The sequence below is a fragment of the Rana temporaria genome, chromosome 2 (genome assembly GCF_905171775.1).
Source record: "Rana temporaria chromosome 2, aRanTem1.1, whole genome shotgun sequence".
Classification (NCBI taxonomy): domain Eukaryota; kingdom Metazoa; phylum Chordata; class Amphibia; order Anura; family Ranidae; genus Rana; species Rana temporaria.
In genome coordinates, this window is record NC_053490.1 from 394143733 (window position 1) to 394153298 (window position 9566).

Genomic DNA, 9566 nt, shown 5'->3' on the forward strand with positions numbered 1-9566 from the left:
AACCTCAAAGCCTCGTACACACGCACAGTTTACTCAGCAAAAAAGCTCTGCCAGTAGTTTTCTTGCTGGTTCTTGCCGAGAAAACCGTAAGTGTGTACGAGGCTTAAGACCCCCGGTGAGCGGAAGAAGACCCCCGGTGAGCGGTAGAAGCCCCCGGAGAGCGGAAGAAGACCCCCAGTGAGCGGAAGAAGACCCCCGGAGAGCGGAAGAAGAAGGCCCACCCTGCTAAAAGAGCTAAAGAAGGCAGGGGGGGCCCCCGGAGCTGACTAATAAATTACTTTAAAAACCCTGTGTTGTGTGTTTTTTTTTTCTTTTACACTTTGCCTCCAGGTGAATGGGTAGGGGTACATTGTACCCCATATTTATTCATCTAGGGTGGAGGGCCGGTATCTGGGGGCCCCCTTATTAAAGGGGTCTCCCAGATTCCGATAATCCGCCGCCCGCAGACCCCGACAACCAACAGCTAGGGTTGTCGGGAAGAGGCCCTGTCCTTATCAACATGGGGACAGGGTGCTCTGGGGTAGAGGGGGCCCCATGTTGAGGGCATTCAGCCTGGTACGGCTCAGGAGGGGGGTGGGGCGCTTGCTCGTCCCCACTGCTTTCCTGGCCGGCCAGGTAGCGTGCTTTGGATACGGGTCTGGTATGGATTGTGGGGGGACCCCACGTCGGTTTTTCGGCGTATGGGGGTCTCCTTACAACCCATACCAGACCTAAGGGCCTGGTATGCTCCTGGGGGGGGGGGGGGGACCCATGTCGGTTTTTTATTTGAAATTTGGCGTGGGAGTTCTCCCTCTCAGGATTCATACCAAACGCCGCAGCTAGAATTGGCGGGAATCCAAGTCGGATCTCCCGTCGCTTCTATGACGCGCTCGCTGGAATGTGCTTTGTCTATTCCAGCAAGTGCGAGATGTCGGCACCCTGTCGCCGAGAATCAGCACGATGCTGTCGTGCTGGAAACACATTCTCGGCAACAGGTACAGTAGGTGTCTCAACCAGTGGGGTTGATTTACTGAAACTGGAGCAGTCAGTATCTTGTACAGCTGTGCATGGTAGCCAATTTAGCTTGTTCTATTAACCTAATATACGTTGACACAATGGCAACTGTGGGCAGATCAACGTACGTACGTACGTCCCCTTTAAAATGCGGCATTGTGGGCGCGCACGTGCGCGACTGCCGCAAGCTCTGTGAAGTCCAAACGCGGGTCCCATGGACTTCATGTCCACGGGGATACCTGCGTTCGTCTCATGGAGAGGAAGAACGGGTAAATGCTGATTGTAAACAACAAGAATTTCCCCATTCTTCCTAGTGACAGGACACTGATCACAGCTCCCTGTAATTGGGAGCGGTAATCAGTGTCGTGTCACACACAGCCCATGCCCTCTACAGTTAGAAGCACTCCCTAGGACACATTTAACCCCTTCAGCACCCCCTAGTGGTTAACCCCTTCACTGCTAGTGTAATTTTTACAGTAATCAGTGCATTTTTATAGCACTGATCGCTGTATTAATGACAATGGTCCCAAAAGTGTCCGATGCAGATCACATCGACACAAGTCAGATCCCAAGTCGCTGTTGTGTGAACCGGCACTTACTAAATCACCAACCATGTACTTTAATGTGTAGAATGTAAGAATTTTGGTTAGGGCAAGTTGGAATCTTTTTCAAGATCCTCAGAGATCATAGATCAGGCTTGATTTGACAAATGGCTTAAAAAAGATTTGATTTCTTTAATTATAGGGAAACAGGAATGTATATTTATAATTGGCTTTGCTGGTTTTATATAATAAGATAATCAAAGTGCACTAAACCATACCAGTAATCATGAATAACGCTGAACTCCATGCAGGTATAAAAGATACAAATAAGTGCAAATCTGCATCTATTAATTTATCAGAAAATTAAAACTCTTAATTGCAAGTAGTGTAACTACATAAATTTGATCTGGCATCAGCCTTTGGTACTCTGTACAGCAGAGTTTAGACTGGGAGGAGGAAAAGCATCACAAAGAGCCAATACAGGGTGCTGCAGTGTGGATGTGCTTTCAAGAGACATGCTAATAATAGGAGAGAGCAGAGTGACAGAAAGATAGGCTCCTTTCATTGTCTAGTTACAGGCTGGGAAAGCAAAAAAAATCTGTAAGTGGTACTTAACTTCAGCAGAGAAAAATCTGGTATCCTGAATTGCTAAACGAGCTGAACTGAATGGACAGAAATACAATTTCTTCCTTATATGTATTTCAACTGTGTGTTTAACAGTTTACCTGGAGTTCAGCTTTATTTATAGATCTAAATATGGTTGTCTAGATTGCACTTTGCTCCATCTTATTAAAAATATTCATGTGTTTAAAAAAGCTTAGTGATATGCTTGTATGTGACTGTAAAGCCTCATACACATGATTTCTACGCTCCATCAGACAATTGTTGTCGAATTTTCCGTGGACAAATGTTGGATGGCAGGTTTAAAAATTTTCCTTGGACAACAGTCTGTTGTCGGGTTTTCCGATTGTGTGTACACAAGTCCAAAGTAAACACACACGCATGCTCGGAAGCAATGCTCACCAAACACAACATTAGCAGAAGGTGCCCAATGGGTGGTGCTAAAGAGCTGAAAAACCATGTAGTACATAACTACGTTCGTGTTCGTTGGCCGACAATTGTGAGCCGTTTGTATGCAAGACAAATTCCTGGCCAGCGCCCTTCAGACAAAAGTCAGACGCTTTGTCTGCGGAAAATCTGGTCGTGTGTACGAGGCTTTAGACTTTTTATATTGTTTTTTTTGGCAGATATAATATTAATGAGAATAGTATTAACATTACTAGTAATAAAAACAAAAGTTAAAGCAAGGAGTTATTTGGGGAGCATAGTGTATGTGCGTACGCATGCAAGGGACCCATTGCTCTTTATATATACTGTATATGTTATTTCATTTCTATAAAATGTTGCTGTCTTAGCTGGTTCGATCTTCACCTTAAGGGCTCTTTCACACGTCCGTTCAGTTTTTCAGATCAGTTTTTTTTTCATCAGTTGATCCGTTTTTCCATCAGTTTTTCGTCAGTTTTTCATCAGTTTTTGCATCAGTTTTTGCATCCGTTTTTTCATCCTTTTTTTTTTGGGGGGGGGGGGGCTTTTTACATAGAAAAACGGATGTTAGCGGAACGGATGAAAACGTCCGTTTTTCTTTCCGTTCCGTTTTTTAGACGGAAGAAAAATAGGGTTTTCTTCCGTCCAAAAAAACGGAACTGAACGCAGACAGATGCTAACGGACGTTAGCGGATGCTCATCCGCTAACGGACGCTAGCCCATAGGGAAGCATAACGGACGTCCAAAAAACGGACGAACGGAACGGACTTGTGAAAGAGCCCTAAAGTTAAAGGAGAAGTCCCATCTGAGCTCGTTTGGCTGCACTTCTCCTATAGATCACAGAAGTGCAATTAGTTTTGCACTCCTGTGATCCGTTTTCTACAGATAGTGGACTGAAGTCCGCTCTCTGCTGACGTTACAGGAATTAGTCCAGGCACTGCATCATCCCGACAATGGAAGTCTGTATTCGCCAGGTGCCTGGAATAACAGCCTCTCAGCAAACGCTGAGTGCCTGAGAGGGCCGTTCCCAGCCCCTCTACAGCGCCAGTGAGTGTGGAGGAGCAAAGTGGACATATGCTGATCGACAGTCAGTAGCTCTCTGCTCTGGGAGCTGTGAGAACCGAGTCATTGGCGATGTTCGATCACTTGGTTCTCAGTGTAGAGGCGGCAGGGGATAGATGCTGCCTCGTATCCACCTAGGTAAGTTTGATGGGGGAAAAACAAACCCATACTTCTCTTTTAATATTAAGTGCAGCACCCCCAAAAAGAAGGCAAATGTAAGTCCAAGCCCATAGTGGGAAAAACTGGATAACTGAGGCCTCGTACACACGACCGAGTTTCTCGGCAAAAACCAGCAAGAAACTTGCTGGGAGATATTTTTTTTTTACGAGCAAACCGGTCGTGTGTACATTTTCGTCAAGGAAACTGTCGAGAAACTCGACGAGCCAAAAAGAGAGCATGTTCTCTATTTCCTTGACGGGAATGGAGAAAATTGGCTTGTCGAGTTCCTCGACAGCCTAACAAGGAACTCGACGAGGAAAACGATGTGTTTCGCCCGTCGAGTTTCTCGGTCGTGTGTACAAGGCTTAAGAGGAATCAGGTGGCTCAGCAGCGGAGCAGAATTTAGATGCTCTCTGATCTCTACCTATCTTACTGATAGTTACAATGTTCACACTTGCTTTGATGTGTCAGTTTATTGCTTCAAACATTTTTGTGTGAGGTGTGCCTTTTTTATTGATACAATACTAAAGTACACATTTCACATTCTTTTGTGATTAGTCACCAATGTATGGAGGCAGTTAGCAATTTTTACCACATTAAAATTCCACACTTTATGCATGTTATAACGTATGATAAGCCTCATGCTTGTACTATTTTATTCTTAATAAAAGAATGGGTTCTCAATTTTTTTTAATTCTGTTCATAGCTAAAATAACTAATGTGAACTTACATGCTGCAAGGCTTATTTTCAGTTAGAATATGCAGATAGGTCAAATCTATAAGCAACCAGTCCATTCACAAGTCAAAGACTGTGTGAATAGAAAACATCAGAAGCAAGTTTACTGGTTTTAAAGGAAGACTGTAATGTGAACAATTGTCAATGGTCAGTTTGAAAATAACTTTTTTTTTTTTTTAAGTCAGCAGCTACAAATACTGCAGCTGCTGACTTTTATAAAATTAACACTTATCTGTCCAGCATGCCCGCAAAGTCAGCTGGCGAGGACGAGCAATCGCTCGGTCCTCGAATGCTGCCGCCGCCATGCTCGGTGAGGGAATCAGGAAGTGAAGCCTTTTGGCTTCACTGCCCGGTTCCCTACTGTGTTTCCCAGAAGACAGCGGCGGGGGGGGGGAGACATGAAGGGCGTGACTCCCGCGGCAGTCAATACCTGGAAGTGGTGCAAATACCTGTTTTATACAGGTATCTGCACCCCTCTCCCCCTGAAAGGTGTCAAATGTAACACCGGAGGGGGGGAGGGTTCCGAAAAGTGGAAGTTCCAATTTGGGTGGAACTCCGCTTTAAGTAATACGCTTGAAAAATGAATGTTAGTGAATAAAGTGAAGCTGTGTTCACTTTGAATGCCTAATGGTGCTAGCCAAATTCCCCCTACACCTATCCATGTTTAATTCATTCTTTCACATACAAGTATATTAGTTAGGGATTTCCTTGGTATTTATAAGAATACGTTGTAAGAATAATTATTTAGATCTTAGCTAGGGATTTAGAAATTATATATTCTACATTTTTTATGTTTTTTTTCTTTTTTTTATATATCCCTCTGTGTGCTACTGTTTCAGGGACCTTGTAGGACTAAAGATATGATTAGGTATTACCAGGAAGTCATTTCATCTGTGCATACCACAATTTGTTTCTGTAAAATAAGCAAAGTAAACAATAGTGGTGTTATGGCTTTCACTATCCTGGGACAAAGCTAAGACTATCAGTGCAGTTTTATATATGAAAATCTGGAAACCCCCAAAACAAATCCTAACCACAAGTCGAGTACCTTTGTTAAATAGAACAATTATTAGGAAGTTATTCATAAAAAACAAAAACAGGTCAAGGCAAAAAAATATTTGATCTGCATTTGATTAGCTAGTAATGTGTTTTTTTATATATCTGTCTTACAAGACTACTTGTGTTGAACATTTGAAAGGCACATATGGGCGAAGATTTTAGACCTTTGGTAAACGCGTTGCAATGCTAAGCCAGTCAGATTGAACACTGGACAAAAAAATATATAAGTATATTAAAAAGAATGTGCCAAAACCCTCAAGGTATAAACAGCCATAGCCATAATGAAGTTAATTAAGGTTTAGCTTGTCCCCACCATTCCTGCCTCCTGATGCCTTGTACACAGGACCGTTTTTCACGACGAGAAAAATGCAATTTTTTATATTGGTCGTAAAAACCAGTCGTGTCTATGCTCCCTAGCAGTTTTCTCGATGAAAAAACTGCCCGCAAAAAATTTAAACCAGCTCTCTTTTTTCTCGTCGTGTTTCCCGTCAGTTTTTTTCTCGTCGCGAAAAACGGTCGTGTGTATGCTTCTCCGAAGGGAAAAAAACGTGCATGCTCAGAATCAAGTGTGCAGCCCAAAAGCAGCCCAAAGGGTGGCGCAATTTGAAAGGAACATTCCCTTTATAGTCCCGTCGTACGTGTTGTACGTCACCGCGCTTTGGTCGGACGGTTGTTTGCATTAACGTGTGTATGCAAGTTTTTTTTCCTGCCGAGAAAAATGGTCGTGTGTACGAGGCATTAGCCTTCATATTGATTCATTAATTTAATGGTTGGAGTCACAATCCAATAAGGAAGCTCATAGTGCTGGGGGGCAACCAAGTCAAGCTTGACCTATAGAAAACATCAAGACTTTCATGTTCAGCTGTCTACATTTCTGACTCTGACACGTGCAATTTCACCAAAGGTACTTTCTGCTTATTATATTTTTTAACGTATCCTCAAGGTTTGGTGCCCTGTTTTTTTTTTATAGATCTTCTTTAATACTGCATGCAGTAATGCAGGTCCAAACAAAGTGCAAAGTATTAAAAATTGCAGATGGTGTACAAAGTTTTTTTGTATATAGGAACACATGCTCTTTGTAATGAATCACTCAGGGAATTTTCACAAATTTGTGCATCACTTAATACATTTGTATAGTTTAGATTTGATTCATTTTAGCATTCATGGGGAAATATTAATGGAAGGGTAATTTTGACACTGAGGGGTTCAAGTTGAAAATTAAAAATTGTGATTTGTAGTGAAACTTAAAAAAAAGTGGATGGATTGTCAGGAATGAAAGAACATGATTACTCCATCTTTCAGAATGTTCCTTTTCCAGCTCCCCTCCATTGTAAATAATGATTTATGCCAGATTTACGGTGACATGAATCACAGAAATATTTTTGATCGAAAGTCTTGATGAATAAGCAAAGTTTACCTACAAATAGATTTTATTGAATTGTTTGCTCCTTAGTCAAATTATAGTGCTTTGTAAATAGGAGAAACAAAATGACCAAAGACTCTTATGGTTGAACTAGAGGGACTTGTGTTTTTTTTTCAACCTGACTAACTATATTGTTCACTTTGTAAAATGCATGTTGGGAAATAAGGCAAAGCTATGTTCACTTTTAATACCCAATTGTGCAAGTACAGTCTCCCTACAACTAGTTTGGTATTCAAAATGAACACAACTCCACCTTCACTAGCATTCACTTTACAAGATTAAAAACCTCTATTTCTTTAGTAAACCAACCCTAATATTTCAACATTTGACTTTTAAAGATAGGTCTTTTGGACTGAAAACATGTTTAAAAATACTGATGTGAACATCTTTTGGTACACACTTTAGAAAATATTTAATATTTTTCATATAAAAATTGTTACTTGAATCGATAGATAGACATACTTACTTACATAGAAAATTATGTAATATATCAATGACTTGCATATTTGAAATATATATATATATATGAATGAAGAATCATTCAACTTTATACTTTATAACACTAGAGTAAATTCTTGAAAGCATAATCAGTTGTAGTAATTTTCCCTTCTGGACTTTATATTTTCTTTTAATATTTGATGTAGGGTGGTGATGAATCTATACAGTCACTGACAAATTAGTCTTCATCTATATCTGACTTTTTGTAATGGGATGGGTGTATGATACTGCTAATTCACTTTTTTTTATATATATATTTTCCTTTTCAGTCTGTCATGCGTGAACAAGATCAAGCCATTAAGAAATGTTTTATTTTTTTTATTTATTTTTTTATTTATGAAGGCATTGCTGAGCAATGAGCAGTAAAAAACTAAATCATAGGTTCTGACATGATTATTTCTTTGGCTTTATATTAGAAAGGGGCAGAGGCAATTCTTGAATTTAAAACGCTTTAGATAGTTATTAATGACTTTATAAACTGCTGCATGTCCTAGCAACCAGCATTGTCTGTGCTACCCTATAAGATTGTTATAGGAACAAACTGAGGCTGATTTACTAAAGGAGATCAAAATCCTCACCCAAAAAATGTGTGAAAATATATATTGCATTGAGCCCAATTGCTGTAAAACATTACACACAAATGGGAAATTTTACAGGACACAGAAACTGTAAATGAAAAACGATTATAATACACCAGGTATAAAGGCGATTTCCTTAGACATCTGTTTATTTACACTGCAAGATAGCATTTTCATTGCTTATTTATCTCATATTCGTTTTATAATAAATATTAATTTTGGTTAGTAACTGTGACATTGTAGATGTTATACAAAAACTGGGTTATCATAATCTGTATTAAAAAAAAAAATATATATATATATATATATATATATACCAGTATATATATATATATATATATATACATGTGTGTGTGTGTGTGTGTGTGTGTATGTGTATATATATATATATATATATATATATATATTTGTCCTTGTATTGTAACTGTACTGTCTGCCCTCATGTTGTAAATGCTGGCGCTATATAAATCCTGTATACTAATAATATATATATATATATATATATATATATATATATATATATATATATATATATATATATATATATATAGCTCTGCATAGAAACCAACCAGCTTCCAGGTTTATTTTTGCCAAAGCTTAATTGAACAAGCTAAAGTCAGAAGCTGATTGGCTACCACACAGCTGTACCGGATTTAGCACTCTCCAGTTTTAGGCTCCTTTCACACGTGTGCGACTCGGGATCCGACTTGTAGCAGAACAAGGGAAATTCAATGTATTTCTAAGAGAGCCGTTCCTACTGACACCACAGAAGTTGCTGTGACTTCAGAAAAGGTTCCTGCACTACTTTTGTCCAACTTTTGATGCGACCTTGGTCCAGAGAATGTAAAGTCAGATCTAAGTTGCACCAAAAGTCGCATCAAAGTCACACTCCAAAGTCGCACTAGAGATTGCGTGGCTTTGGAGACATGCTAATGTAAAAGGAGCCTTATGCTGGCCATACACTATTTGAAAAATCGGCTGAAATTCGTTATTTGGCCAGTTCGTTAATTTTTCTGTCAGTTAATGGGCACAAAATTGATCATCGTTGGGATGTTTTTGAGCCGAAAAAATTAAGTACGAGTTTTTAAATTTTCTGCCGAACGAACGATAAATTGAAAGGTTAATGTGTTTCCCGTCCGAACTGTTTGCACTAGGTATATGTACAAATAAACAAAAAATAGATTAATTTATGTCCACTAAACGATTTATCAGTCATTACACAATGGCACTATCGTTTGCTCTCACGGCCGAATGACTGTTTTTCGAAAATGGGGTCGGCCAATTTTTTTGGCATTAGTAAATCAACCCCAGTCACACAGAGAAACGTTCCACTGATTAATTTTCTTGGATAATCCTACTAATTGGTATTAATGAACGATTTAGCCAAGCTGTAGGATTTAAAACGACTTAAGCAGGAATAAGTACTTTTGTCATGTTTTTGTAATTACTGTATTTATTGGCGTATAACACTC